We start from the raw sequence: 13,549 nt of genomic DNA, 5'->3' as shown, positions 1-13,549 counted from the left end.
GGCCCCCAGAGCTAGGCAGATTGGAGCAATATTCTTCTTGGATTGCTCCGCTTCCTAGGCCTCCCACCGGCCCACCTGTGCTGCGGACATGTGGGATTGCTGCTCTTCTACTGCCTGCACCTCCAGCTTGGCTCTGTCGCTTCCTTGGGTGAGGTGCACCACAATCTCAGGCGTATCTCATCTCTACGCCCGCTGGAGAGCTTTCTCGTTCCACTCAGGTGTTGCTCTGTGGGCCCGCGAGGACTCGCCACAGGGCTATTCAGAGTGTATGGAAGATGGGTGGCTGTTGGTCACTTTACGCCCCACGCCGCCCTCTCAACTTTAGCCCTGGTTTCCTTTTCCAACCTGCCCCGAAGGGGTAGGGTCGCATAGGCGCTCGTGGTCACAGTTGAAACCGGCAGCGGTGCCTACTGTTTAAGGCACGGGTGTGTATACAGCCACGGGGCTCCACCAGGTGCCGGACTGCCCATGCAGCCGCCATGTTGTCTTCAGCGCCGTCCCTCTGCCAGCAATCAATTGAGCACCAAGGGGCCAGTGACTGCAGCAAAACGCCACCGGATGTCTCCCTGCAGCTATTTGTCGGTTGCTGCAAATTTTCTTGCTTGGATGGTGTCTGGGGAGCAGGATAGATGCAGGATTAGCTGGTCAGCTGGTGGAGCTGCACTACAGAGCAGTCATCTAGATGTGCCCCCTCTAGCACCCCCAACTTGCCAAGCAACTTTATTTCTTGGATTTGTTACATTTTATCTCTGAATTATACGAAGGACTGGATGCGATGATTATGACTTCACTTTCTTCTTTATTTTAACAGCAGCCATTTAATCTTTAAACACAAAAAACTACAATTCCCATGAAACTGCAGGAGTTAGTAGAAAACAAAAATGAACAACTTGTATTAACAGTTCATCATCCTTCAATCATGCTGAGGCACTCCCAAGAAGACCATGTTCCTGTGAGCCCACATTCTCTTTCTTCGCTGCTCGCAGCCACCACACTAAGTTTCCCTCTTTTTTCTTTCTATCAATGTGCTGAGTTAGATTATAGTGTACAGTACCTAATTGCTGTTGTTGTTACTGGTACGCCTGTGTCTGCATGACTGCTTCATTGCAGGAATGCTATGCACTCCTCTGTGATGTTTATTTCAGTGCGGCTCTCTGTGGTGTGGTCTTCCGCTTGCCAGATGGGTCTGCCAGCGGTCCTTCTCTATGGCTTGGTGTGTGATTCAGTGTCACCTCTGCATTCGATACTGACTCATGCTCCGCTCCTACAGCCATGTCAACCCGAGAGCCTTGCTCTCCTGGAGAGAGATGCCACAAGCTCTGGGGTCTGTAAAGCTGCAGCTGGTTCCTTTTTGTTGCATATTCCCCATTGCGTGTTGATACGGGTCAGTTGTTGCTTGCATAACACCCCAAGGGGTCAGTATGTTAATTAGGCTGTGAGAGCCTGCTTTTTGCAGCACATGCTCCCAGGCAGGGATTCTCCTTTCAGTATTTGGCACCAGGGGGGGCCATGTCCCAGGGTGGTGACATAATTGAGAGGCTTTGCCCACCCCTAACTGTGATTGACACCCAGCCCTTAAAATAAGTGACTTTGAGCTTTCGTTATTTGCATCTAAGAACTACAATTGCGCCTGGTCAGAATGTTTGACCCCACTTTATTCTTCCCTTGGTTTTCTGATTCATGCTCTCCCGCTGGGTTACCATGGAGATGGCCAACAACATGTTGGATGAGGGAGACCCATTAAGCACCCTTCCTTGGGACAATGCATTTTACCAGGCTGTAGATGCCTCCATTTACCAGGCAGTTGAGGAAGCCATAGTGCCTGTGGAGCAACGCATGTCCCAACAAATAGCTCATATCAGCGCTCAAATAGCCGCAGCTCAGATTCTGCTGACTCAAACCCCTCCCACTCTCTCCAACCAAGATTTTTTCTCCGTCTCGGTAAAGCAGCCCTGCAAAGCTGGGATAGATTACGATGTGTTTCAGCACCTGAGAGAAGTCTACTTGGAGCAACACCCTCAGCCCCTGCCTATTGGTGATGCCATTGACCCGGGAACTTTCCCCAAGCCCCTAACAACTCTGGATACAGGGGTTGACGATGGGGAGGTGTTACATTCCAGACCTTGGCACCCCTACCCTCCAACCCTAGCCAAAACCCTGAGATCAATTCTGCTGATTTATTTGACCCTGAGGAAGTCTTACATCCTCTCACGTCCGAGTGGGCTCTCTCCAACAAGGTGGCCAGGTACTTGGTGGCTCGAATCAGGGCCCTTATGGGCAATGAAGTGCGTAACTACTTGCGGGCTGAGTGCCCGCAGCCATCATTGGAGGTCATGGTGGCTCTTACTCCTGAACTTGACCCTAGGATGACCACCTTCTTACCAAATTTATGAAGTACCCTAAGAAGGGTATCAATAGATCTTGGAGGGCATGCCAAGATAAGCTGCCTGATCCAACTTGCCCGCCCACAAAGAAATTCGATTTGGTGGAAGATGCCAAAACCGCGGGCCTTGATCTCCCCAGATGTTTTGTCTGGCTGGGCTCATCGGGCGATTATATTTTTGGGCAATGGTAACTGCGCCCTCTCCGCTGAGCACCGGTGCACCCTGCTCATAAAAGACCAGAAACCTTGGACTATGGCTCGGGAGGGCCCCTTTGGGGAACCCTTTATCAGAAATCTAGGCATGTTCATAAATACTGTCACATCTTTGGACAAGGCCCAGTCTTCTATCAAAAAGATTGTTCCCAGTCAAGGCTGGGGCCACTCATCCGGCCAGTATTCCACACACTACCAGCCTGGCGGGCAAGGCTCCAAATACCAGGACCAGTCCCACTTTGGTAATTTCCACCCAACAAGGAGTCAGCAACATCTTCAGTGCTACAGTCAACATTCCAGAGGCTGGGGATCCAGAGGCTGTGACCAAACCACCAATTCTGGTGAGTGTACACCCTTCTTCCCTCTTAAGGGTAGGGTGCTGTCTGGCAAATTTTTCCCAAGTATGGAGACAGATCATGAACAATGCGAACAATGCAGACTGTTCAGGAGTTGCACATGGAATTCTTGGGAGCCCCATTTCTGTTGGTGCCCCCTCGAACCATCATGTTTTCAGTTCAGGAGGCTGAATGCAATGGTCTCCTACCTTCTTGCCAAAGGAGCTATCTGCCTGACCAACATGCACCCTCATAGCTTTTTCAGCAACATCTTTTTGGTCAGCAAGTCCAAAGGGTGCAGCGCCAAGTCATCTACTGAAGGGATTTCAATGAGTGACTTGTGTATCGCTGAATGAGATGAAGGGAATCTACCTTCTATGGGAAATCCTGTGCCATGCCGACTGGAAGGTCCGTCTGGACCTTAAGGATGCTCATTTGTCTGTGCCGGAGTTCGGCCCGCAAAGGCACTTCCTACAGTTCATCTGGAATCATGAGGTATTTGAATGCACCACCCAGCCCTTTGGTATTTCCTCTGCCCTTTGGTACTTCACGAAGGTGCTCAAGCCTACCATGGACCACTTACGGGAGCAAGGCATACGTATGATTGTCTACTTGAGTGGCATGCTCTTCATGGATCAGGACTCACACAGATTATCAATGCACCTGCAGGGCATTATACACCTCCTAGATAGCTTGGGTTTTGTTATCAACGAAGCAAAATACCTCCTGTTTTCCTCTCAGAAGGCCACCTTTCTGGGTTTCCTGAATGATTCGATGGTGAAGACCTTGAGATTACCTTCCCACAAAGTGATGAACATTTCGCCATGTGCTTTGAGGGCCCTGTCCTGACAGAAGGTGTAACTGCATTCGCTCGCATGGTAGGTGGGGCTGCTCTTGGCTTCTATTCAGGAATTTTCCCTGGGCTCCTTCAATATCGGGATCTGCAACGCCTCAAGGCATCTCATTTGTTCAGGGGCTTCCCCTACTCACCCTTGTCAATCTTTCTGCAGTAGCACAAGAGGAGATTCAGTGGTGGCTGTCCCACATGGAAGCCTGGAGTGAGGAAACAATCTTTGGCTCAGCTCCAGATCTCGTCATCGAGTCCAATGCCAGCAGGTCACGCTGGGGCACTCGACTGGAGAATTTTCCATGGGCGGTATGTGGTCTCTGCAAGAGCAAAATTTGCATATAATTTGCCTAGAGCACCTGGTCGGCTCATTCATGGGACTGAATTCAGTCCTGCGTTCTCCTGAAGATGGACAACAGACCTGCAGTTCGTACATCAACCACCTAGGCGGTACTCGGTCCAAAGCTCTCCCAGATCTGGCGTCCAGCTTTTAGAACTTCTGCTCAGACAACCAGATCTTGATCATGGCAGAGTATATTGCTGACCAAGCAAATTTTGTTGCAGACTGGCAGTCTTAACATTTTTGGGACAAAATCCTGGAAACTGAGCCCAGAGCTTTTCTCATCCTACAGATTTGGTGGGTCCGTTCATGGTGGGCATGTTCGCCTCCCCCCTGGACCATCAGTTGCCCTGGTTCTTCAGTTGGCAGCCCGACTCACAAGTGCGTGCCATGAATGCCTTACTGCAGGACTGGAACCTGTGGAAGGGCTATGCATTTCCCCCGTTCAGATCAGACGCCAACAAGCAGAGGTTGTCCTTCTAACTCCGATTTGGAAATTTAAGGCTTGGTTTCCTGGGATTTTCCAATCCAAATCCTCCTCTGTCCAGATCTTCTGCTCAACCCAGATCTCTTTCTTCATCAAATGGTCCTAAAGGGTTCCTGGCGCCCCATGGTGTGGAGGATTTCCGGTGTTGATGGTTGGTCCCAGGCCTTTCGAGCAAAGCTGAGGAGCTTATGTCCAAGGCCTGGGCAGACAGTACCAACAAGAGGCACCAATCAGCTTGGCCATGATGCCGTCATTGGTGTATATGACGGGGTATCGATACCTTGGTCGCTGACGTAGTGGCATTCATTCATTGTCGGGCTCATTTAGATCAGGAGGGTTTGGCCTTACTGCTTCATTAATACAATCCGATCAGCTATTTCTGTGGATCATGTACCGATTGGCGGATTCCCCATGGGGGAGCACCCTTTTGTGTGCCACTTGCTGGCTGGTATTAGTTTGTCCCTTCCGTGGGATCCCAGATTTCACAGATCTGGGATGTGAATTTGGTGCTTAATTTGTTTCTGCCATGGCAACTGAACAGGTTCTTGTCAAGTATCTAGCCATTCGGTCTCTGATGTGAGGGCCCTGGACATTCCGGGACACGTGTTTCCCCTTTGAAGGTTTCGTTCACCATTGCCAGATGTAGTAAGTTTAATGCTAGAGTCATTGAATACCCTTCCTTCTCCTAGGTGCCAAAGTTGTGTATGATCCAGAGCCTCAAGACATATGAGGAGATGTAGGGGGAATTCTGCCCTCGGGGTGAGAGGCAGTTCTTTATCTTACTCTGGAAACCATGCAATGTGCTTTCTTCGCCCACCGTTGTCACTTGGGTTGCTGGGTCATGCAGGAAGTGTGTGTGGACCTCCGCATTTTTAGAGACAAATGTGTTTCGCCTTGGTGCCCATCTGGAGGACATTATGAATACGGCAGATTCGTCACCTGACTCCACATTCAAAAGGTTTCCCTTCAAACCTGTGGTGGATATTCCACAGCTTGTGATGAGTAAGCTTTAAACTGCCATAATCCTCGCCTTCAGTCCTAGCTATTGTAATGGAAAGTTTCAATTCCATTAAGGACTAGGAGGTGAGTATTATCCCTCCCATGGAACTTGAACATAGTTCACCCTCCCCGTGAAGACTTTTTATTCATTTTTCCTTCCACACAAATTTGCTCACAGCCTGCCACTTCAGATTTGAAGGGCAGTTTGTTCACTGCTAGTTCAACTCTTCCCATTAACGCCAATGGCAACACCACCATATCCCTTAACACTCTACGTAAGTCTCCTCTTAGGAAGGCCTATAGAGTCCTATGGCAGGGAGCTGCATTTTGTTATGCTATACATATATTTTTCATATGTCTTAACAGCAAGACTTCTAAATGGTCATTTTGCTGTGGATAAAGTTAGTAGGCCCATTAGTTCATACAGGGTTTTCTGGTAGGCCTCCCAACCCATGGGACTACCTAACTGGGTCATGTTTGGTATCAAATTAATTGTGCCAATAAATGTGACTTAATGGTCAACATTTATGTCACTTTTGAAGACTGGCAACTTTCAAAAGTCGCCATTTCTCTGTTTAGCTGAATCCAGTGACTTCACATAGCTATTAGCATACATACTGACATCTGCCCACCTGAGGAGATGTGTGAACGACTCTCAGGCAAGGAACAAATGATGATGCCGTGCTGGAAGGTGTGACACCCCTTTCCACAGGATGGCTGTCCAGGGTGTTAGCCCAAAAGACAAGCTCAAAAGGCTCTCGGACAGCAGTGTGCTCCTATCCTCCTATCCCCTTTCTCTATATAAAAAGGCTCCATGTCCAGCAACCAACTACTATTTTCCCTACTGATGACGGAGGAATCCAGAAACACATGTCTAGGGATACGCTTTAAAAATTTGGCATTAGCTAAGACATTTTCAAAGTTTGTACTGAGCGCAAAACATCGTAATACATCAACCAAGATGCAAAGAGGTAATGGCGCTAAGATGTGTCAGCAGTGTGCTCCTCACCCCTTTCACTATATAAAAAGGCTCCATTGAGCCGCTTGAGGTGACGAGCTCGGGAGCGACTGCATGCCCGGAGTGGAATTAGGCCTGAAAAAATTGAGTGGCAGCATGTCCAGCAACCTACTATTTGCCCTACTGATGACGGAGAAATCCAGAAACACGTGTCTAGGGATACGCTTTAAAAATTTGACATTAGCTAAGACATTTTCAAACATTGTACTGAGTGCAAAACATCGTAATACATCGATCAAGATGCAAAGAGGTAAAGAGGATAAGACGTGTCAACAGTGTGCTCCTATCCCCTTTCACTATATAAAAAGGCTCCCTTGAGCCGCTTGTAGTGACGAGCTCGGGATCGCCTGCGTGCCCGGAGTGGAATTATGCCTGAAAACAAATTGAGTGGCAGCATGTCCAGCAACCTACTACTATTTTCTCTACTTATGACGGAGGAATCCAGAAACACATGTCCAGGGATATGCTTTAAAAATTTGGCATTAGCTAAGACATTTTGAAACTATTTACTGAGTGCAAAACATCGAACGTACGACATCGACTAAGATGCAAAGAGGTAATGAGGATAAGACGTGTCAGCAGTGTGCTCCTATCCCCTTTCACTATATAAAAAGGCTACCTTGAGCCGCTTGAGCTGCTGAGTTTGGGAAGGTATGCGTGCCCGGAATGGAATTGTGCCTGAAAAAAATGAGTGGCAGCATGTCCAGCAACCTACTACTATTTTCCCTACTGATGAAGGAGGAATCCAGAAACACATGTCCAGGGATATGCTTTAAAAATTTGGCATTAGCTAAGAAATTTTCAAACTTTGTACTGAGTGCAAAACATCGTACTACATCGACCAAGATGCAAAGTGGTAATGATGCTGAGACGTGTCAGCAGTGTGCTCCTATCCCCTTTCACTATATAAAAAGGCTCCCGTGAGCCGCTTGAGCTGACAAACTTGGGAGTGCCTGCGTGCCTGGAGTGGAATTATGCCTGAAAAAATTGAGTGGCAGCATGTCCAGCAACCTCCTACTATTTTCCCTACTGATGACGGAGGAATCCAGAAACACGTGTCTAGGGATACGCTTTAAAAATTTGGCATTAGCTAAGATATTTTCGAACTTTGTACTGAGCTCAAAACATCGTAATGCATTGACCAAGATGCAAAGAGGTAATGACGCTAAGACGTGTCAGCAGTGTGCACCTATCAGCTTTCACTATATAAAAAGGCCCCCTTGAGCCGCATGAGCTGAGAAGCTCGGGAGCGCCTCGTGCCCAGAGTGGAAATATACCTGAAAAATTGATTGGCAGCATGTCCGGAAACTTACTACTATTTTCCCTACTGAGGACGGAGGAATCCATAAACACGTGTCTAGGGATACGCTTTAAAAATTTGGCATTAGCTGAGAAATGTTAGAACTTTGTACTGAGCGCAAAACATAGTACTACATCGACCAAGATGCAAAGAGGTAATGAAGCTGAGACGTGTCAGCAGTGTGCTCCTATCCACTTTCACTATATAAAAAGGCTCCCTTCAGCCGCTTGAGCTGACGAGCTAGGGAGGGCCTGCATGTCCGGAGTGGAATTATGCCTGAAAAAATTGAGTGGCAGCATGTCCGGAAACCTATTACTATTTTCCCTACTGATGATGGGGGAATCCAGAAACATGTGTACAGGGACATGCTTTAAAAATGTGGCATTATCTAAGAAATTGTCGAACTTTGGACTGAGCGCAAAACATCGTACTACATCAACCAAGATGCAAAGAGGTAATGACGCTGAGACGTGTCAGCAGTGTGCTCCTATCCCATTACACTATATAAAAAGGCTCCCTTCAGCGGCTTGAGCTGACGAGTTAGGGAGGGCCTGCATGCCCGGAGTGGAATTATGCCTGACAAAAACTGAGTGGCAGCATGTCCGGAAACTTACTACTATTTTCCCTACTGATGACGGAGGAATCCAGAAACACGTGTCTAGGGATACATTTAAAAATTTGTCATGAGCTAAGACATTTTTGAACTTTGTTCTGAGCGCAAAGCATCGTACAACATTGATCAAGATGCAAAGAGTTAATGATGCTGAGACATGTCAGCAGTGTGCTCCTATCCCCTTTCACTATATAAAAAGGCTCCCTTGTGCTGACAAGCTTGGGAGCTCCTGCATGCCCGGAGTGAAATTATGCCGGAAAAAATTGAGTGGCAGCATGTCCAGCAAGCTACTACTATTTTCCGTACTGATGACGGAGGAATCCAGAAACACGTGTCTAGGGATACGCTTTAAAAATTTGGCATTAGCTAAGAAATTTTCTAACTTTGTACTGAGCACAAAACATCATACTACATTAACCAAGATGCAAAGAGGTAATGAAGCTTAGAAGTGTCAGCAGTGTACAACTATCCCCTTACACTATAAAAAAAGGCTCCCTTGAACCACTTTAGCTGACGAGCTCCCGAGCGCCTGAGTGCCCGGAGAGGAATTATGCCTGAAGAAATTGAGTGGCAGCATGTCCAGCAACCTGCTACTATTTTCCCTACTTTTGACGGAGAAATCCAGAAACATGTGTCTAGGGATACACTTTAAAGATTTGGCATTAGCAAAGAAATGTTCAAACGTTGTACTGAGCGCAAAACATCGTACTACATCGACCACGATACAAAGAGGTAATGACGCTGAGACGTGTCAGCAGTGTACTCCTTTACCCTTTCACTACACAAAAGGCTCCCTTGAGCCTCTTGAGCTGATGAGCTCGGGAGCGCCCGTGTGCCCCGAATGGAATTATGATTGAAAAAATTGAGTGGCAGCATGTCCAGCAACCTACTACTATTTTCCCTACTGATGCTTGATGAATCCAGAAACACGTGTCTAGGGATACGCTTTAAGAATTTGGCATTAGCTAAGAATTTTTAACTTTGTACTGAGCGCAAAACATCATACTACATCGACCAAGATGCAAAGAGGTAATGACGCTGAGACGTGTCAGCAGTGTGCTCCTATCCCCTTTCACTTTATAAAAAGGCTCCCTTGAGCCGTATGAGCTGAGAAGTTCGGGATCGCATGCGTGCCCGGAGTGAAATTATGCCTGAAAAAATTGAGTGACAGTATGTCCAGCAACCTACTACTATTTTCCCTACTGATGACAGGGGAATCCATGAACACGAGTCTCGGGATACGCTTTAAAAATTTGGCATTAGCTGAGAAATGTTAGAACTTTGTACTGAGCGCAAAACATCGTACTATATCAACCAAGATGCAAAGAGGTAATGAAGCTGAGACGTGTCAGCAGTGTGCTCCTATCCACTTTCACTATATAAAAAGGCTCCCTTCAGCCGCTTGAGCTGACGAGCTAGGGAGGGCCTGCATGCCCGGAGTGGAATTATGCCTGAAAAAATTGAGTGTCAGCATGTCCGGTGTTGGACCCAGCCTCGTGGCGTGGTCCTCCTTGACCCATAGTAATCCCTCCTGACCCGTGCAGTGCCCCATGGCCCGGATTCACCCGACCATTCCCTCCATGACTCACATCCCCGACACTGGGCGTCCCCGTCCTCTCCCTCCATTTCCCTGGTACCCGAGGCCGATGCCCATGTCCCTGCACCTAAGATGGCCGCCCCGGCCCCAGCCCGACCTCGGCCTTCGGCGCCATACCCGGCCATTGGGTAGAGCGCTCCCTGTGAACAAGAGAGGGAGGAGTAGCTCGGTCACACCTCCCACCTCCCCTCGAGAGATTAGTTTCGATCACCCATCCGGCCTCCCTGAGGGCTGGCTCCAGGCCTGCTGAGTGTCTGGGATCCCTCCAGACCCAACTTGAAAGCATGAAAGGAGCCGCCGAGGCGGAACCCCCAACAACCGGCTCCCAGGTGCTAAGACCCCTGCCTGCGAGGACTCCGGACATCAAAGTCGAGGAGTCCTATATCAAGGGTTGCTCTGGAATGATCAAGTCAGTTGTATCCTGGACTACGTGAGCCCTGCTGACCTCGTCGCGGCTCCTACCGAGCAGAGAAGGACTTCTACTCGACGACCACCTGAGCCCTGCTGACGCTGTCGCGGCTCCCCTGCAACCTGAAGAACCACCCGAGCCCTGCTGATGCTGTCGCGGCTCCTACCTGGCAGAGAAGGACTTCTGCCCGAGACCACCTGAGCCCTGCTGACGCTGTCGCGGCTCCCCTGCAACCTTGAGACTCCTGAGCCCCGCTGATTCGATCGCGGCTCCCTAAGACCGTAAGAACTGCGACCTCCCTGCTCGAGCCCTGCTGATTCGATCGCGGCTCAGAGACTATCCTGGTCCGGCTGGACCCAAGATCTCCCCGTATCCCCCAGCTCGAGAAATGAGAGCTGTGCGCTGGATACGCACCCGCAAGTGACTTTGAACCTTGAGACTGTCCCGCTGCCCTGCCCCTACCGAGACTCTTTGAGCCCTTGCTCGCCTGTATATGAGAATCTGCGGATCTGGATGATCTGCTCGAGTTGGCGCAGTGGCGTCACGAGGGGGGCCCCTCCCGAGAGGAGTTCTGCCAGGAGCAAGCCACTTGCCCTTCCCTGGTCGGACCCCGGCAACAGGCCGCGGCCCAAGCTGCGGGCGACCAAACTGGAACCCATTCCGTGTATTGGAAGAATGACCTCCTGTACAGTGAGCATAAGTCTGCCGAGCTAGGGTCAGCCCGAGTGCTAGTGGTACCCCTACGCTTCCGAGACTTCCTCCTGGGCCTGGCCCACGATGTACCCCTGGCGGGACACTTGGGCCGGGACAAGACCTATGACCGCCTAGTTACTCACCTCTATTGGCCCAAGATGCGAGCCAATGTAGAAGCCCACTGCAAGTCCTGTCTCACGTGCCAGGCTAGCGGAAAAAGTGGAGGAACGCGCAAGGCTCCCCTCCAACCCTTCCCCGTCGTCAGTACCCCCTTTGAGCGGGTCAGGATCGACATAGTAGGGCCCCTGGACCCTAGAACCTCCCAAGGTCACCGATTTATCCTAGTCCTGGTGGATCACGCCACCCGATACCCCGAGGCCATCCCCCTCCGCACCATAACGGCCCTCGTGGTGGGCCGGGCGTTAATGGGGATCTTCTCCCCAGTGGGTTTTCCCCGCGAGGTCGTGAGTGACCGCGGCACGAACTTTATCTCCAAATACATGATGTCCCTGTGGCAACAATGTGGAGTGTCCTACAAATTCACCACCCTGTATCATCCCCAAGGAAATGGCCTAGTGGAGCGGTTTAACCGGACACTGAAGGGGATGATCATGGGCCTAGAAGAGCTCCTCCGGCGCAAGTGGGACGTCCTCCTCCCCTGCCTCTTTTTCGCCTACCGGGAGGTCCCCCAGAAGTCCCTGAGGTTCAGCCCATTTGAGCTGCTGTACGGGCACCCCGTCTGGGGGCCCCTCAGCTTGGTCAAGGAGGGGTGGGAAGCGGCCCCGCGAGAACCACCTCCAGATGTGTTCCGCTACATTCTCACCCTCTGAAACCAGACACGGATATTCCGAGCGCTGGAAGCCAACCTCGAAGCGAGTCAGGAGGAGATGAAGCGCTGGTATGACCAGAATGCCACTCTGGTTGAGTTTCAACCGGGCCAGCAGGTCTGGGTAATGTCCCCGGTGAAACCCTGCGCCCTCCAAGACACATGGACCGGCCCATTTAAGGTCGTGGAGAGGAAAAGCCAAGTGACCTACTTGGTGGACGTCCAGTCCCCTCTGAACCCCCTTCGGGTTCTCCACATGAACCGCCTCAAGCCTCACTTCGTGCGGACGGAGTTGAGCTTGCTTTTGGCCACCGACGACGGAGCGGAAGAGGAAACGGAGCCTCCCCCTGACCTCCTGTCTGCCAAAGAGAAGGATGGCTCCGTAGGCGGAGTGAAGCTCTCTCCCTCCCTCACTCCTCAGCAGCGTGAGGACTGCTGCCAGCTCTTGGGGCAGTTCCCTGATTTGTTTTCCTCGGTCCCCAAAATCACCGAATGGTGTGTCCACGACGTGGACACCAGAGACAGCCCGCAGGTGCAACACCGAGCCTACCGAGTGCCTAATCGAGTCCGGACCTGCATCCAGGCCGAAGTCTCGAAAATGCTCACCCAAGGAGTGGTCGAGTCCTCAGACAGCCCCTGGGCCAGCCCAGTGGTACTGGTCCCGAAAGCCGCGGCCCCTGGGTCTGTCCCCAAACTTCGGTTTTGTGTGGACTACCGGGGGCTCAACGCAGTCACCCGAGCAGACGCCCACCCCATTCCCCGTGCAGACGAGCTCATCGACCGCCTGGGGTCTGCTCGCTAACTGAGTACCTTCGACCTGACCTGCGGCTACTGGCAAATTGCGCTCACAGAGGGAGCCAAGGAGCGGTCCGCCTTCTCCACCCCAGACGGGCTCTATCGCTTTCGAGTGATGCCGTTCGGGGGGAAAAACGCCCCGGCCACCTTTCAGAGACTGGTGAACCGAGTCCTGGCCGGGCTCGAAGAGTTCAGCGCCGCATATCTGGACGATATTGCGGTGTTCAGTTCACAATGGGACGAGCACCTCCGGCACCTCCGGAGGGTGCTGCTAGCCCTGCGCCAGGCAGGCTTGACGGTGAAAGCAAGCAAGTGCTAGATTGGGCAGGGGTCAGTGACCTACCTAGGCCATCAGGTCGGAAGTGGGCAGGTCGCCCCTCTCCAGCCGAAGATCGATGCCATCCTGGCCTGGGAACCGCCCACCACCCAAACCGAGGTCCGAGCCTTCCTGGGCCTCACCGGCTAGTACAGGAGGTTTATAAAAAATTACGGCAGCATAGTGGGTCCCCTCACAGAGCTGACGTCCAAAAAGCAGCCCAAGCGCGTGCACTGGACCCCCTCATGCCAAGAGGCGTTCGACGCCTTGAAGACCGCCGTGTGCTCTGCCCCCGTGCTCCAAGCCCCGAACCACTCCAAGGAGTTTGTGGTCCAGACCGACGCCTCCGAGCATGGCATCGGAGCCATACTGTCCCTG

This window comes from Lissotriton helveticus, chromosome 4_1, assembly GCF_964261635.1.
Source record: "Lissotriton helveticus chromosome 4_1, aLisHel1.1, whole genome shotgun sequence".
Taxonomy (NCBI): Eukaryota; Metazoa; Chordata; class Amphibia; order Caudata; family Salamandridae; genus Lissotriton; species Lissotriton helveticus.
This window is presented reverse-complemented; position numbering follows the sequence as displayed.